This window comes from Pseudophryne corroboree, chromosome 7, assembly GCF_028390025.1.
Source record: "Pseudophryne corroboree isolate aPseCor3 chromosome 7, aPseCor3.hap2, whole genome shotgun sequence".
Classification (NCBI taxonomy): Eukaryota; Metazoa; Chordata; class Amphibia; order Anura; family Myobatrachidae; genus Pseudophryne; species Pseudophryne corroboree.
In genome coordinates this window covers 425,180,056-425,199,004 of record NC_086450.1, presented here as the reverse complement: position 1 = coordinate 425,199,004, position 18,949 = coordinate 425,180,056, and the positions used below count along the sequence as shown (strand labels likewise).

Below are 18,949 nucleotides of genomic sequence, written 5' to 3'. Positions count from 1 at the left end.
TCCAGTCTCTATTTCGGCAGCTCCTACCACTCTGGGTCCTCCTCCTGGAAGAATGTCTGTACCAGCTAAATTTCGACCGAAATTGTTGCAGTGGGCTCATATCTCCAAGTTTTCCGGTCATCCTGGAGTTCAAAAAATGGGGGAATTTCTACGAAGGTCATACTGGTGGGATACTATGAAGAAGGATATACAGGATTATGTCAACTCATGTCCTCAATGTGCTCAGCACAATACTCTTCGTCTGCCTCCTGCGGGGTTGCTTCATCCACTGTCCATTCCTAAGAGACCTTGGACCCATATTTCGATGGACTTTGTTACCGAATTGCCCTTCTACAAGGGTCATAATACCATCTGGGTGATTATTGACCGCTTTTCTAAAATGGCACATTTTATTCCATTGACCGGGTTACCGTCAGCTCCCAAGTTGGCTTCTTTATTCATTCGTGAACACTTCCGCCTGCACGGGTTACCTCAGGAGATAGTCTCTGATCGGGGGGTGCAGTTCACGGCAAGATTCTGGAGGGCCCTCTGCTCTGCCTTACAAATAAAACTCAAGTTCTCATCTGCTTACCATCCTCAAACCAATGGGCAAACTGAACGCGTCAATCAAGATTTAGAGACTTTTCTCCGCGTTTATCTCTCTCCTTCGCAAGACAATTGGGTGGAACTGTTACCCTGGGCCGAGTTTGCTCATAATCATCTGTACCACTCCTCCACTGGTGAGTCTCCATTCTTTATTAATTATGGATTCCATCCTCAAGTTCCAGAATTACCCATCTGTCCTCCGGAAGATGTTCCTGCTGCAGCCTCTACTCTCCGGCACTTCAGTCAAATGTGGAGTAGGGTTCATGCTAACCTCAAGAAAATCTCCGGCTGCTACAAATTCTTTGCGGATAGGAAGCGACGGGCAGCTCCCCAATACAAAGTGGGTGACAGGGTATGGCTCTCTACCCGCAATCTCCGTTTAAGAGTGCCTGCTATGAAGTTTGCTCCAAGGTTCATTGGTCTTTACCCCGTGTTGCAAGTCCTGAACCCGGTTGTCTGCAAATTGGGATTGCCTTCCCATTTTCGGGTACCAAATTCTTTCCATGTCTCTCTCCTTCGTCCTCTTGTTTTGAATCGGTTCCATTCAGAATCTCCTAGGCCAACCTCTGTAGAGACTGAAGCTGGAACGGAATTTGAAATTAAAGCTATTCTTGACTCTCGTTATCTTTACAAGAATCTACAGTATCTGGTAGAATGGAAAGGTTATGGTCCTGAGGAGAGGAGCTGGGTCAAAGCTGCTGAAGTCACGGCTCCCCGACTAGTGCGGATCTTCCATTCCAGACTTCCAACAAAGCCCGGGAAGTGTCCGGGGGCCACTCCTGGAGGAGGGGTTACTGTCACACACCAGAGGCAGCGGCCGCCGCGCTTACCCCTGCGTGTCTGCTGGTCCGTCTGGCGGCTCCCGCCTCCGGCGGTCGTCGGGTCCCGGCGTCTGGCTGGCGCTGCTCCCGGCGGTTCCCCAGAGTGTGGGCGCCGCCATTGCACCCGGCATCACGTGGGCGGGAGTGGGTGGCGTCACAGAACCGCTCCACCAATCCTGTTAGGGCAGGAGATTCAAAACCAGACGCCGGGCAGAGCTCCGGCGCCTGAGTATCGTCGCTTTTTCAGAGGTGATCTCCAGTGCTCCTGTGACCGCTGTGCTACCTCCTAGAGTTTCCAGCATCCAGTCAGCTTTCCCAGCATATCGTGCTGCTCGCTCACCTAGTCTTCAGTGTTTTTAAACATCGCTCACGAGTTCTTCAATCATCAGCGTCTTTGAACACTGCTCACAAAATCTTCAGTGCCTTATATCATCGCTCACAAGTTCTTCATTCATCAGTGTCTTAATCATCGCTCACAAGTTCTTCATTCACCAGTGTCTTTATCATCGCTCACAAGTTCTTCATTCATCAGTGTCTTTATCATCGCTCACATGTTCTTCATTCATCAGTGTCTTTATCATCGCTCACAAGTTCTTCATTCACCAGTGTCTTTATCATCGCTCACAAGTTCTTCATTCATCAGTGTCTTTATCACCGCTCACAAGTTCTTCATTCATCAGTGTCTTTATCATCGCTCACAAATTCTTCATTCATCAGTGTCTTTAAACATCGCTCACAAGTTCTTCAATCATCAGTGACTTTAAACATTGCTCACAAATTCTTTAGTGTCTTTCACCATCGCTCACAAGTTCTTTATTCATGTATCTTTAAACATCGCTCACAAATTCTTCAGTAGCCTTTGACATTGCCCACCAGTCCTCTTTCTTCCATGTGTTGCTGTATTGCTCCTTCCCTAAATAAAGTTCTTCAGCATTTCTTCATCAAACACAATTGTCAGAGTCCTGTATGAGGAAAACCTATATCCGGCCTTCTCTGCTCCGACCCAGCTGTGGTGCCTCTTCCCGACCATCGGAGAAGCCCCCGAGTTCACAACACTCCCAATCCAGGTCAGTGACAGATACCACCATGTCCACCTGGACAATCCAGAGCTGGAGACATTTCATTCACACACTGACTACTCCCCAACAGGGGGGTCCTCCAACTCTGTATGCACAATGGCTTTCTGTTACATGCAATTCCTGAGATGCTTCAACAGCTTTTTTTTTTTATATAATTTTTTTCTTCCGTTTCTTTCCTTCATTTTCCCAACCTGCTTCTGTATTACATTTCTCATCTACCATTTTCAGGCAGCTCCCCCTTTTAAATACTTTCCCCTCCTTCTCTGCAAACTCTTTATGCTTTTTCTGATGCTTAATTTGGTGACTGCTACTGCTGGAAGTACTCTACTGCTTTGTAAAATGGGAAGCTCTACGTTCTATTCTTTTTAAGGTCAAGTAAAATTGAAAAAAAAATATATATATATATATAAAAAGATTTAACAATAAAATAGCTTAAGAAAGTACATACGGAGAACGGTTCGCAATTTCCTGATTTTCCTTTCACTAGCAAACATAATAGAAGCCATTTACTGAGGAACCGCAGCAATTATGAACTGGCAGCTTTTATAGCTTACTTCAATTAGGAAAGGAGTGGAGAGAGGCCTCTTGAAAGTTTTAATGATATAACTAAACAGAGGACTTGAAGTCAACAGAACAGTTCACACTGGTACAACTATATGCAATTTTTTTCATTAAAACCATATTGTATAAATTGTGGGCCTAATTTACACCTGATCGCAGTGGCAAAATTGTTCTATAATGGGCAAAACCATGTGCACTGCTGAGGGGAGGGGGCCGATATAACATGTGCAGAGAGAGTTAGATTTGGGTGGGGTGTGTTCAAACTTAAATCTAAATTTCAGGTTAAAAATAAAGCAGACAGTATTTACCTTGCACAGAAACAAAATAATCCTTCCAAATGTAACTCTCTCTGCACATGTTATATCTGCTCCACCTGCAGTGCACATGGGTGGTCATTCCGAGTTGTTCGCTCGTTGCCGTTTTTCGCAACGGAGCGATTAGGTAGAAAATGCGCATGCACTTAGTTATTTAACACAAAATTCAGTAGATTTACACAGGCTCGAGCAACGTTTTTCCAGCGCTCGAGTGATCGTTGTGTGATTGACAGGAAGTGGGTGTTTCTGGGCGGCAACATGGCGTTTACAGGGAGTGTGCTAAAAAAACGCAGGCGTGCCAGGTAAAAACGCAGGAGTGACTGGAGAAACGGGGGAGTGGCTTGCCGAACGCAGGGCGTGTTTGTGACGTCAAACCAGGAACTAAGCGGACTGAGGTGATCGCAGTCTAGGAGTAGGTCTGGAGCTACTCAGAAACTGCAAGAAAATATTTAGTAGCAGTTCTGCTAACCTTTCGTTAGCAATTCTGCTAAGCTAAGATACACTCCCAGAGGGCGGCGGCCTAGCATTTGCAATGCTGCTAAAAGCAGCTAGCGAGCGAACAACTCGGAATGAGGGCCATGGTTTGCCCATTAGAGAACAATTTTGCTGCTGCAATCAGGTCTGAATTAGGCCCTGTGTTTCTTGCTACTTTCGCCTTTTTTTGCCTTCAACTGACCCTACAGGTGACTTATTGTGACTTCAGTAGTTCAGATAAAACATGATGGTCACCCTAACGCCGGGCTTACCTATCACACCCGAATAAGTGTGCCCTGCGAATATATTATTGAGTTACACATTTATTACAGTATCACTTCTGTATAGGTCAGTGGCACAGAGAGGAGAGCAGTGCACCACTCTTATCTCAGCAACCAGCGATTAGCAGGGAAAACCTTCACATATTAATTAGTTATGTGATAACGAAGCCCGCTGGGCTCATTCTCTGTGGTATCAGCTGCTGCTTACACAGTACAGTTATGTAATGTCCATTTACATTTTGCAACCAGCTCCATGAACAAATTGTCTCCTTTTGTTACCGTAACACGAGCGCTATTAGCCAAATCTGTCTGTGCAGCTGCCTGGCATTGTGCAAACTAAGCAGAATGGGGGAAAGGTTATCGAGACGTTTAGTTTAGAGGAGGCGCAGAGAGCGCTCTTACTGGTGATTAAATACGTTCCTAAAATCACAAGTACTTTCATTATTCTAGCCTAGGTTTTTATTCAACCCACATTTAGGTTTTCTACTGAATAGACCTTTTTAGAAGCAGTGAACATGGTGAATGAGGCTTTTAAGCTAATGCTATTAGCAATCTTCAAATATGCAACTCATGCTCAAAGACTCTTGTGGAAAATTCCATTTATATGGCAATCCTGTGGGACAATGCTTTACCAATGGGTATTTAGAGCATGGCATAAGCCAGTGTTGGGTCAGGCTCAGGGCTGGCCGAGGTTTAGGGGGAACCTAAAGCACTGCGGACCTCAAGTAGAGGATTCTTGATCACTTATGGAACCTCCTTTTTGAGAGCTTTCATAGTGAAGGTCCAAGTGGCAAGTACTGGAGGCATGTGCACACAATCTGCATCATCATCCAGCAGGGGGAGGGCCATGAAAACACCTTTCATAGTAAAACGTGTCATCAAGCCCACACCCACTTAGCTAAGCTAGAGGGTGGGAGTTGGGAGAGCGCTTGGTTCTCCCGGGAGAATGCCCTAAAATTTGGAGCAGAATTGCTCTTGGCCATGCCATGTTGCAATGCAAGTCATGCAAATACAACTGCATGCAACTTTTTTGCATGCAGTGGAAGTACTGGGTGCTTTTCTATATAGCACACAAATTAGAGATGAGCGGGTTCGGTTTCTCTGAATCCGAACCCGCACGAACTTCATGTTTTTTTTCACGGGTCCGAGCGACTCGGATCTTCCCGCCTTGCTCGGTTAACCCGAGCGCGCCCGAACGTCATCATGACGCTGTCGGATTCTCGCGAGGCTCGGATTCTATCGCGAGACTCGGATTCTATATAAGGAGCCGCGCGTCGCCGCCATTTTCACACGTGCATTGAGATTGATAGGGAGAGGACGTGGCTGGCGTCCTCTCCATTTAGATTATAAGAGAGAGAGATTTACTGGAGCTTAGGACTAGGAGGAGTACTGTAGAAGTGTAGAGAGTGCAGAGAGTTTACTAGTGAGTGACCACCAGACAGTGCAGTTTATTTAATATATCCGTTCTCTGCCTGAAAAAAGCGATACACACAGTGACTCAGTCACATACCATATCTGTGTGCACTGCTCAGGCTCAGCCCAGTGTGCTGCATCATCTATATATATTATATATCTGTCTGACTGCTCAGCTCACACAGCTTATAATTGTGGGGGAGACTGGGGAGCACTGCAGTGCCAGTTATAGGTTATAGCAGGAGCCAGGAGTACATAATATTATATAGTGAGTGACCACCAGACAGTGCAGTTTATTTAATATATCCGTTCTCTGCCTGAAAAAAGCGATACACACAGTGACTCAGTCACATACCATATCTGTGTGCACTGCTCAGGCTCAGCCCAGTGTGCTGCATCATCTATATATATTATATATCTGTCTGACTGCTCAGCTCACACAGCTTATAATTGTGGGGGAGACTGGGGAGCACTGCAGTGCCAGTTATAGGTTATAGCAGGAGCCAGGAGTACATAATATTATATTAAAATTAAACAGTGCACACTTTTGCTGCAGGAGTGCCACTGCCAGTGTGACTGACCAGTGACCTGACCACACTGACCACCAGTATAGTTAGTAGTATACTTATATTGTGATTGCCTGAAAAAGTTAAACACTCGTCGTGTGACTTCACTTGTGTGTTGTTGTTGTTTTTTTTATTCTATAAAAATAAAACTCATTCTGCTGACAGACAGTGTCCAGCAGGTCCGTCATTATATAATATATAATATATACCTGTCCGGCTGCAGTAGTGATATATATATATTTTTTATATCATTTATCATCCAGTCGCAGCAGACACAGTACGGTAGTTCACGGCTGTGGCTACCTCTGTGTCTGCACTCGGCAGACAGTCCGTCCATAATTGTATACCACCTAACCGTGTTTTTTTTTTCTTCTTTATACATACATACTACTACGACATCTCTTTATCAACCAGTCTATATTAGCAGCAGACACAGTACAGTACGGTAGTTCACGGCTGTGGCTACCTCTGTGTCTGCACTCGGCAGGCAGTCCGTCCATAATTGTATACCACCTAACCGTGGTTTTTTTTTCTTTCTTCTTTATACATACATAGTTACATAGACATCTCTTTATCAACCAGTCTATATTAGCAGCAGACACAGTACAGTACGGTAGTTCACGGCTGTGGCTACCTCTGTGTCTGCACTCGGCAGGCAGTCCGTCCATAATTGTATACCACCTAACCGTGGTTTTTTTTTCTTTCTTCTTTATACATACATAGTTACATAGACATCTCTTTATCAACCAGTCTATATTAGCAGCAGACACAGTACAGTACGGTAGTTCACGGCTGTGGCTACCTCTGTGTCTGCACTCGGCAGGCAGTCCGTCCATAATTGTATACCACCTAACCGTGGTTTTTTTTTCTTTCTTCTTTATACATACATAGTTACATAGACATCTCTTTATCAACCAGTCTATATTAGCAGCAGACACAGTACAGTACGGTAGTTCACGGCTGTGGCTACCTCTGTGTCTGCACTCGGCAGGCAGTCCATCCATAATTGTATACCACCTAACCGTGGTTTTTTTTTCTTTCTTCTTTATACATACATAGTTACATAGACATCTCTTTATCAACCAGTCTATATTAGCAGCAGACACAGTACAGTACGGTAGTTCACGGCTGTGGCTACCTCTGTGTCTGCACTCGGCAGGCAGTCCGTCCATAATTGTATACCACCTAACCGTGGTTTTTTTTTCTTTCTTCTTTATACATACATAGTTACATAGACATCTCTTTATCAACCAGTCTATATTAGCAGCAGACACAGTACAGTACGGTAGTTCACGGCTGTGGCTACCTCTGTGTCTGCACTCGGCAGGCAGTCCGTCCATAATTGTATACCACCTAACCGTGGTTTTTTTTTCTTTCTTCTTTATACATACATAGTTACATAGACATCTCTTTATCAACCAGTCTATATTAGCAGCAGACACAGTACAGTACGGTAGTTCACGGCTGTGGCTTCCTCTGTGTCTGCACTCGGCAGGCAGTCCATAATTGTATACTAGTATCCATCTCCATTGTTTACCTGAGGTGCCTTTTAGTTGTGCCTATTAAAATATGGAGAACAAAAATGTTGAGGTTCCAAAATTAGGGAAAGATCAAGATCCACTTCCACCTCGTGCTGAAGCTGCTGCCACTAGTCATGGCCGAGACGATGAAATGCCAGCAACGTCGTCTGCCAAGGCCGATGCCCAATGTCATAGTACAGAGCATGTCAAATCCAAAACACCAAATATCAGAAAAAAAAGGACTCCAAAACCTAAAATAAAATTGTCGGAGGAGAAGCGTAAACTTGCCAATATGCCATTTACGACACGGAGTGGCAAGGAACGGCTGAGGCCCTGGCCTATGTTCATGGCTAGTGGTTCAGCTTCACATGAGGATGGAAGCACTCAGCCTCTCGCTAGAAAAATGAAAAGACTCAAGCTGGCAAAAGCAGCACAGCAAAGAACTGTGCATTCTTCGAAATCCCAAATCCACAAGGAGAGTCCAATTGTGTCGGTTGCGATGCCTGACCTTCCCAACACTGGACGTGAAGAGCATGCGCCTTCCACCATTTGCACGCCCCCTGCAAGTGCTGGAAGGAGCACCCGCAGTCCAGTTCCTGATAGTCAGATTGAAGATGTCAGTGTTGAAGTACACCAGGATGAGGAGGATATGGGTGTTGCTGGCGCTGGGGAGGAAATTGACCAGGAGGATTCTGATGGTGAGGTGGTTTGTTTAAGTCAGGCACCCGGGGAGACACCTGTTGTCCGTGGGAGGAATATGGCCGTTGACATGCCAGGTGAAAATACCAAAAAAATCAGCTCTTCGGTGTGGAGGTATTTCACCAGAAATGCGGACAACAGGTGTCAAGCCGTGTGTTCCCTTTGTCAAGCTGTAATAAGTAGGGGTAAGGACGTTAACCACCTCGGAACATCCTCCCTTATACGTCACCTGCAGCGCATTCATAATAAGTCAGTGACAAGTTCAAAAACTTTGGGTGACAGCGGAAGCAGTCCACTGACCAGTAAATCCCTTCCTCTTGTAACCAAGCTCACGCAAACCACCCCACCAACTCCCTCAGTGTCAATTTCCTCCTTCCCCAGGAATGCCAATAGTCCTGCAGGCCATGTCACTGGCAATTCTGACGATTCCTCTCCTGCCTGGGATTCCTCCGATGCATCCTTGCGTGTAACGCCTACTGCTGCTGGCGCTGCTGTTGTTGCTGCTGGGAGTCGATGGTCATCCCAGAGGGGAAGTCGTAAGCCCACTTGTACTACTTCCAGTAAGCAATTGACTGTTCAACAGTCCTTTGCGAGGAAGATGAAATATCACAGCAGTCATCCTGCTGCAAAGCGGATAACTGAGGCCTTGACAACTATGTTGGTGTTAGACGTGCGTCCGGTATCCGCCGTTAGTTCACAGGGAACTAGACAATTTATTGAGGCAGTGTGCCCCCGTTACCAAATACCATCTAGGTTCCACTTCTCTAGGCAGGCGATACCGAGAATGTACACGGACGTCAGAAAAAGACTCACCAGTGTCCTAAAAAATGCAGTTGTACCCAATGTCCACTTAACCACGGACATGTGGACAAGTGGAGCAGGGCAGGGTCAGGACTATATGACTGTGACAGCCCACTGGGTAGATGTATGGACTCCCGCCGCAAGAACAGCAGCGGCGGCACCAGTAGCAGCATCTCGCAAACGCCAACTCTTTCCTAGGCAGGCTACGCTTTGTATCACCGCTTTCCAGAATACGCACACAGCTGAAAACCTCTTACGGCAACTGAGGAAGATCATCGCAGAATGGCTTACCCCAATTGGACTCTCCTGTGGATTTGTGGCATCGGACAACGCCAGCAATATTGTGTGTGCATTAAATATGGGCAAATTCCAGCACGTCCCATGTTTTGCACATACCTTGAATTTGGTGGTGCAGAATTTTTTAAAAAACGACAGGGGCGTGCAAGAGATGCTGTCGGTGGCCAGAAGAATTGCGGGACACTTTCGGCGTACAGGCACCACGTACAGAAGACTGGAGCACCACCAAAAACTACTGAACCTGCCCTGCCATCATCTGAAGCAAGAAGTGGTAACGAGGTGGAATTCAACCCTCTATATGCTTCAGAGGTTGGAGGAGCAGCAAAAGGCCATTCAAGCCTATACAATTGAGCACGATATAGTAGGTGGAATGCACCTGTCTCAAGCGCAGTGGAGAATGATTTCAACGTTGTGCAAGGTTCTGATGCCCTTTGAACTTGCCACACGTGAAGTCAGTTCAGACACTGCCAGCCTGAGTCAGGTCATTCCCCTCATCAGGCTTTTGCAGAAGAAGCTGGAGACATTGAAGGAGGAGCTAACACGGAGCGATTCCGCTAGGCATGTGGGACTTGTGGATGGAGCCCTTAATTCGCTTAACAAGGATTCACGGGTGGTCAATCTGTTGAAATCAGAGCACTACATTTTGGCCACCGTGCTCGATCCTAGATTTAAAGCCTACCTTGGATCTCTCTTTCCGGCAGACACAAGTCTGCTGGGGTTGAAAGACCTGCTGGTGACAAAATTGTCAAGTCAAGCGGAACGCGACCTGTCAACATCTCCTCCTTCACATTCTCCCGCAACTGGGGGTGCGAGGAAAAGGCTCAGAATTCCGAGCCCACCCGCTGGCGGTGATGCAGGGCAGTCTGGAGCGACTGCTGATGCTGACATCTGGTCCGGACTGAAGGACCTGACAACGATTACGGACATGTCGTCTACTGTCACTGCATATGATTCTCTCAACATTGATAGAATGGTGGAGGATTATATGAGTGACCGCATCCAAGTAGGCACGTCACACAGTCCGTACTTATACTGGCAGGAAAAAGAGGCAATTTGGAGGCCCTTGCACAAACTGGCTTTATTCTACCTAAGTTGCCCTCCCACAAGTGTGTACTCCGAAAGAGTGTTTAGTGCCGCCGCTCACCTTGTCAGCAATCGGCGTACGAGGTTACATCCAGAAAATGTGGAGAAGATGATGTTCATTAAAATGAATTATAATCAATTCCTCCGCGGAGACATTGACCAGCAGCAATTGCCTCCACAAAGTACACAGGGAGCTGAGATGGTGGATTCCAGTGGGGACGAATTGATAATCTGTGAGGAGGGGGATGTACACGGTGATATATCGGAGGGTGATGATGAGGTGGACATCTTGCCTCTGTAGAGCCAGTTTGTGCAAGGAGAGATTAATTGCTTCTTTTTTGGGGGGGTCCAAACCAACCCGTCATATCAGTCACAGTCGTGTGGCAGACCCTGTCACTGAAATGATGGGTTGGTTAAAGTGTGCATGTCCTGTTTTGTTTATACAACATAAGGGTGGGTGGGAGGGCCCAAGGACAATTCCATCTTGCACCTCTTTTTTCTTTTCTTTTTCTTTGCATCATGTGCTGATTGGGGAGGGTTTTTTGGAAGGGACATCCTGCGTGACACTGCAGTGACACTCCTAAATGGGCCCGGTGTTTGTGTCGGCCACTAGGGTCGCTAATCTTACTCACACAGTCAGCTACCTCATTGCGCCTCTTTTTTTCTTTGCGTCATGTGCTGTTTGGGGAGGGTTTTTTGGAAGGGACATCCTGCGTGACACTGCAGTGCCACTCCTAGATGGGCCCGGTGTTTGTGTCGGCCACTAGGGTCGCTAATCTTACTCACACAGCTACCTCATTGCGCCTCTTTTTTTCTTTGCGTCATGTGCTGTTTGGGGAGGGTTTTTTGGAAGGGCCATCCTGCGTGACACTGCAGTGCCACTCCTAGATGGGCCCGGTGTTTGTGTCGGCCACTAGGGTCGCTAATCTTACTCACACAGCTACCTCATTGCGCCTCTTTTTTTCTTTGCGTCATGTGCTGTTTGGGGAGGGTTTTTTGGAAGGGCCATCCTGCGTGACACTGCAGTGCCACTCCTAGATGGGCCCGGTGTTTGTGTCGGCCACTAGGGTCGCTTATCTTACTCACACAGCGACCTCGGTGCAAATTTTAGGACTAAAAATAATATTGTGAGGTGTGAGGTATTCAGAATAGACTGAAAATTAGTGTAAATTATGGTTTTTGAGGTTAATAATACTTTGGGATCAAAATGACCCCCAAATTCTATGATTTAAGCTGTTTTTTAGTGTTTTTTGAAAAAAACACCCGAATCCAAAACACACCCGAATCCGACAAAAAAAATTCGGTGAGGTTTTGCCAAAACGCGTTCGAACCCAAAACACGGCCGCGGAACCGAACCCAAAACCAAAACACAAAACCCGAAAAATTTCAGGCGCTCATCTCAAATATGGGACAGCTTTATTGTTACACTGCGGCCAGTGGCGTAACTAGAGGCTTGGAACCCCCTGACAAACTCTCAAGTTGGGCCTCCTATTAGATTTCTATAACCCCTTAGGTCTACATGTGCAGCTGCAGCTGTGTAGGTACCAACGGAACAAAAAAGGGAACTAGCATATGGGGAGGTAGCTGTCCAGAATGCTGGTCAGAGGCACTACCAGGGGACAGAGACACCAATGGGCAGCCACAGGGTTACCACGGGAACACCAATTTTCGCAGGCAGACCCAATGGCAAAGGAGCCTCCTCAGGTAAGTGGCAGACAGTGTGTGGTCAGGTGGGCCCAACAGGCAGCAGCGTTGGTGTGGTCGCGGAAGACGATGATTCGGGAGTGTGAAAATCCAGGCTGCAGCTTTGGGCGTACCCAGACACTGGAGCTCGGTGGACCTTCTTCACCTTGGGGGCCACTGGACATTTATTTGCCAGTCTATCCACCCTGAAGTTATAACACTGCTTAGCTTAGCCATGCTTGGCTTCTTACCTGCAAACCTCCCAATTGCTGCTTCTACATGTCAGTGGCATACTGGGAGTTTGACTATTCTGTCACAGTCCACAGTCATAACCCCACTCAACACAGGGTTAGTGGTGGGAGAGGCAGACTAGCACCTGAGGACTGTAAAACCTTGATGTACACTGATAAGCACCATCAGGGTCATATATTCTGTCTCTGCTGTATGTAGTATTCTGTTTCCTTACTGGCCTGATATAGGGGGTCATTCCGAGTTGATTGCTCGCTGCCAATTTTCGCAGCGATCAGGTGAAAAAACGTCATTTCTGCGCATGCGTATGCCCCGCAATGCGCACGCGCGACGTATGGGTACAAAGCCCTTTGTGGTTGTGCTCAGGTTCTAGCAAAGTTTTTCTTCGCACTGGCCGCCGCTAGAAGATTGACAGGAAGGGGGCGTTACTGGGTGTCAACTGACCGTTTTCAGGGAGTGTTTGCAAAAACGCAGGCGTGTCTGAAAAAATGCAGGTGTGGCTGGGCGTTCGCTGGGGGGGTGTATGACGTCAAATCCGGACACGAATAGGCTGAATTGATCGCAAGCGCTGTGTAGATTCAGAGCTACTCTGAAACTGCACAAACTGTTTTTGCAGAGCTCGGCTGCACATGCGTTCGCACTTCTGCTAAGCTAAAATACGCTCCCCAGTGGGCGGCAGCATAGTGTTTGCACGGCTGCAAAAAACTGGTAGCGAGCGATCAACTCGAAAGTTGGAATATCCCGCACTTACTTGTCTACTTTTTGTGGAAGACTCAAGAGAAGGTCCAGGGGGCATGTACAAGGGATTCACATCATGACAGCCCCATTCACTTCACTGGGGAAGTGGGCTGGATCTGGCAAGGTGGTCTTCACTCTCAAAATTGGTGAGTCTCCCAGATATTACAGTTGGCCGGGCAAATACAAATCAACTAAGTATATCTATTACCAATATGTCAGCTACCACCGAAACGGGATGTAGATGGCATCCCGATGTATCGGATGCCAGTGGTCAGGAGACTGGCACCACAATACCGACATCCAGTGCTTAAAGTGGTCCTAGAGAGGTGGTGGAACTCACCCCCCTCCCCACGGTGCCCATGTAATAAAGGTATTGCGCGCACCGTAGGCACGCACAGCAAAAAGGGTGTGTGGCCTCAAAAAGAAAGGGGCGTGGTCACACAATAGTAATAATGCCCACAGTAGTAGTACCCAAGTGGAAATTTTGAAGTGGGGGTATGGAAAAGTGAAGGGTGCAATTATGTGCGCGCCAAAGGCGCGCGCACTCCTGACAAGGGGGCGTGGCCACGCAAAAGGGGGCGTGCCCTTCAGTGTAGTTTACCACACCATATACCCCTTATACACATTATGCACCACAATAGTAGGACCCCTTTCACATTATACCTCACAGTATGAGCCGAAATTCACATTTATACCACACAGTATGAGCCACATTCATATTACACCACACAGTATGAGCCAAATTCACATTACACCACACAGTATGAGCCAAATTCACATTACACCACACGGTATGAGCCGAAATTCACATTACACCACACAGTATGAGCCGAAATTCACATTATAGCACACGGTATGAGCCGAAATTCACATTACACCACACAGTATGAGCCGAAATTCACATTATAGCACACAGTATGAGCCGAAATTCACATTATAGCACACGGTATGAGCCGAAATTCACATTATAGAACACGGTATGAGCCGAAATTCACATTACAGAGTGACAGAGTGACAGGGAGAGTGACAGCAGGAACATGGAAAGTGACAGCAGGGACATGGAAAGTGACAGCAAGGGAATACAGTAGAGACTAGGGAGAGAGAAAGGCAGCTGGTTAGATTACCTGTTTAGCAGCGGCGGTGGTCTGCGGTGCTGTGGATGAGTAGGCTGTGGTAGGCGTGACGTGGAGGAGGCTGTGGGCCTCGGAGATAGTGCGGAGGAGGAGGCTGTGGGTGCGCAGAGGTCCGAGGGCGGGGCGGCAGAAGAGGCTGAGGGCGGCTGCAGTGGATCTGGAACCAGGCTGGCTTTATTATCCCTGCCGCAGCATCGAGCTCCTGTGACCATGGCGCTAATCTTTCAAAACTGCTGCGGACCGGCAGCCAATCAGCGACAGATTTGAACTAGTAGCGCCGCGGTCACAGGAGCTCGATGCAGCGGCAGGGATAATAAAGCCGGCCTGGTCCCAGATCCGCTGCAGCTGGGAGTCTCGAACCTGGGCTTCCAGTGCGGTGGCGATGGTAGGGGTGGAGCGACGGAGGGCGGACCGGGAACGCAGCTTCTTTGTTGGCCCATACAGTAATGCCCCCAGCAGTAGCACCCCTTATACAATGCCCACAGTAGTAGTGCCCCTTATACAATGCCCCCAACAGTAGTGCCCCTTATGAAGTGCCCCCTTTACAATGCCCTCATTAGCTGTGCACCCCATCAGTAATGCCCTTAATGGTAATGCCCCTGTGTAGTATTGCCCCTAGTCGTTTAGCCCCAGTAGTCATGCCCATACTGGTAATGCCCCTGCAGTTATGACCCCAGCAATTTACTCCCCCCCCCCCCCCCCTTTAGTTTAGCCTCTGAGTGGTAATGCCCCCAGTAGATTTGCCCTCATGTAGTTTGCCCCATGTAGTTTATCCCCCAGTGGTAATGCCCCCTGCAGTTGTGCCCCCAGTTGTTTAGCCCCTGTAGTTTAGCCCCCATGTAGTTTGCCAAAGTTAGTAATGTCCCCAGTAGTTTGCCCCCTTGTAGTTATACCCCCAGTAGTTTAGCTCCTGTAATTATGCCCCCTTGTAGTTTAGCCCCCAGTAGTAATGCTGCCAGTAGTTTGCCCCTTTGTAGCTTGCCCCCTTGTAGTAATGCTCCCAGTAGTTTGCCCCTTGTAGTTTGCCCCAGCAGTAAAGCCCCCCAGTAGTTTGCCCCCAGTACTAAAGCCCCCCAGTAGTTTGCCCCTCTGTAGTTTGCCCCAGTAGTAAAGCCCCCCAGTAGTTTGCCCCTCTGTAGTTTGCCCCAGTAGTAAAGCCCCCCAGTAGTTTTGCCCCTCTGTAGTTTGCCCCAGTAGTAAAGCCCCCCAGTAGTAAAAGCCCCCCAGTAACTAGCCCCCAGTAGAAACACCGCTAGTGGTACACATATAGGAGGGAGGGGGGGGGGAGCACCATACTTACCAAGCCCCGCTCCCGCCGCAGTCCTCTCTCGCCGCCCGCTCCTCGGCACTATGGGAGAGACGTCATGACGTCTCTCCCATAGCGCGCACTGACAGAGCCGGAAGCCGGAGCTCAGTACTGAGCTCCGGCTGCCGCTGCGGAGAGGGAGACGGGCGCCCGCTGGTAACGCGATCTCAGCGGGCGCCCGGCATCTCCCTGCAGCGCCGCCCGGGACATCGGGTTAGGTGAGCCGGGGGAGGTGGAACTGCGTTCCGTCTCCTGGTGGAACTGACGGGAAACGCAGTTCCGCCCCGTTCCGGCTCACCTTAACCCCTGCCGACATCTGTATGAATGCTGACGCCGGAATCCCGACAGCTTGTACCCTGACCCCAAGTATGCCGTGGAGGGTTAGGCTATAGGAAGGCAGGGTTAGGGTTAGGAGGAGGCTTAGTGTTAGTTTACTTGCACGCCTCTGTTGGGATTATGGCAGTCGGGATACTGGGGTTGGTATTATTGGGGTATTAGGGATGGCATCCTAACTGCTGGCATCCCGTACCCAGCTCACCAAAACTTCTAGGCATATTTTTTAAATGCAATCTACATGGTCTGTCTGCGGTGCACAGGTACTCAAACTCGGTCGTCAGGACCCCAAACAGTTCATGTTTTCCAGGTCTCCTCACAAAATCACCAGTGAAATAATTAGCTCCAAATAAATTCAATGTGGAACCGCACTAGTCTTAACAATCTAAACAAAATGTAGAAATGACATAAAGAAACCAATATACATGCAGTTGGCAAAAAAGTTTTAAACTGCTAATGATTGGCGGTGCTCCCAGGAATTTTGTAGACTGGACTACAATTGAAAAAAAGAGAAAAGACAAAAAACCCTTGTTTGGGAGCACTCGTTTGTAATGATTTGTGTAATATAAGTAGAATAAATGATAAGTGAAATAAAACTTAACCTTTAATTGTTTCTTGAATAAAAGAAAATAAATGTGAATGATTTTGAGACTCTTGTCTAATGTTGGAAAAAGGAACTTGTTTGACCTTTTTAGCAAATGAGGTACAAGTTACTGAGAGAAGGTGAAAATATCAGAAGCAATATGTTTGATGAATATCAATGTGTTCTGATGAAATAAGTGTATCCAGAACAATCACTGTACATGCCTTGGAATGAGGGTTTCAATAGAAGCGTGATATGGTAGCAAGGTTGAGTTGACTGAACAGAATCTTTTGAGAAAGAAAAGGGGGCCAACTGCACCTGGTATTCTCAGGGGGTTTCCCATCCTGATACTGACCAGGCCATACCTGCTTAGCTTCCGAGATCGGACAAGATTGGGTGCATTCAGGGTAGTATGGCCGTGGGCCTGTTGTAGGAAATATAAGGAAAGAGATGAAAAAGAGAATCCACTCCTAATGTCCGTACTGTACATAAATCAACCATGTGTAGTCCGGGAGTGTTTTTCCAGAAGCAGAAGTAGAAATATAGAAAGCGTTGGAGAATTAAAAAGGGCCCACCGCACCTGGTATTCTCAGGAGGTTCACCTTCCTAGTACTGGCCAGGCCATGCCTGCTTAGCTTCCGAGATTGGACAAGATCGGGCGTATTCAGGGTAGTATGGCCGTGGGCCAGTGTGGGGAAAATAGGAATGGAAAGGGAGAGTGCACTGCTTTCTGTACTTCACACTCAACCAAGGCCACTGATGGTCTTAATTGGTATTTCCGGACAAAGTGTGTCAAGATGATTCTAAATGTCTAGAATTGATAGAGGTATAGTGTGGTAAGTGAAGTATGGCAGATGGTGAACTCCCATGGAAATGCTGAAAAGATAATATATGGTGTGTGTATATATATTAATGCTTAAACTGGGAAAAAATAATAATGACTTATAAATAAAAAAATGAAAATCTGAGCTCAGAAAAAGGCTTATCATATGCTGACAAGGAGCTCAAAGCTGGCTCCCAAATGGTACTATTGCCTTATATTCAGAGTAGAAAAGGTTAATACCAAATGTCAATTATTCTACGATTAAAGCCAAAAATGCTGGTATGGAGCTCAAGGCTGGCTCACAAATGGTACTCTTAACCTTATATTCAGAGTAGAAACGGTTAATACCAAGTGTCAATTATTCTATGATAAATGCCAGAGAATGGAATAATGCTACCATAAATACACATGTGTGTTGTAGTCACAACAAATAGAAAATGTTACCATGAATGCACTTGTGTGTATAAATCACGGTTGAATACCTGTATCTAATAAGTAAACCTTGGAGGCATGGGCATGCACTTGTGTGTATAAATCACGGTTGAATACCTGTATCTAATAAGTAAACCTTGGAGGCATGGGCGGGTATTAGGACAGAGTTATGCTGATTTTTATCTGCAAATAGAACACTGTTCAAAACAGAGAGTGTAGTGGTAGATTTAGTATCTGTTATCACTACTACTGTGTTTGTGGACAAAATCCAGTATGCAGTCGGTGTTTAGGCAACGGATTTAAATGTCATTAAGCACTAGTGATTCCTGCTGCACATTTGAAACCCTGGTGATCTAGTGTCAGTTACCGCAGCCGCAAGGTATGCGGCGGACGTTGTCCAGGTCTCCTCTGTTCACAGTCCCGCTACAGTGATGAACGCGGCCGCCCGCTTCCAGAAATGGGCGTGGCCGCGATGACGTCACTACGGACGTTCTCTCCTCGACGTACGTTTCACCTGATTGGGCTTGGTCACGAGAGCCTCTCTCGTGACCAAGTAACAAATTCATTGGTTATCTCAACCTTTAAGTACTGGCCACAAGAGAGCAGCAGAGAGAGGCTCTCGTGACCAAGCCCAATCAGGTGAAACGTACGTCGAGGAGAGAACGTCCGTAGTGACGTCATCGCGGCCAGGCCCATTTCTGGAAGCGGGCGGCCGCGTTCATCACTGTAGCGGGACTGTGAACAGAGGAGACCTGGACAACGTCCGCCGCATACCTTGCGGCTGCGGTAACTGACACTAGATCACCAGGGTTTCAAATGTGCAGCAGGAATCACTAGTGCTTAATGACATTTAAATCCGTTGCCTAAACACCGACTGCATACTGGATTTTGTCCACAAACACAGTAGTAGTGATAACAGATACTAAATCTACCACTACACTCTCTGTTTTGAACAGTGTTCTATTTGCAGATAAAAATCAGCATAACTCTGTCCTAATACCCGCCCATGCCTCCAAGGTTTACTTATTAGATACAGGTATTCAACCGTGATTTATACACACAAGTGCATTCATGGTAACATTTTCTATTTGTTGTGACTACAACACACATGTGTATTTATGGTAGCATTATTCCATTCTCTGGCATTTATCATAGAATAATTGACACTTGGTATT

General features: G+C 47.1%; 2 pseudogenes; both read right to left on the bottom strand.

Annotated features, from left to right (window-relative positions):
* Positions 1-16,825: 16,825 nt before the first annotated feature.
* On the bottom strand, positions 16,826-16,943 carry LOC134946042 (5S ribosomal RNA; annotated as a pseudogene).
* A 144-nt stretch (positions 16,944-17,087) lies between these two features.
* Positions 17,088-17,205, bottom strand: LOC134946025 (5S ribosomal RNA; annotated as a pseudogene).
* Between the last annotated feature and the right edge of the window lie 1,744 nt (positions 17,206-18,949).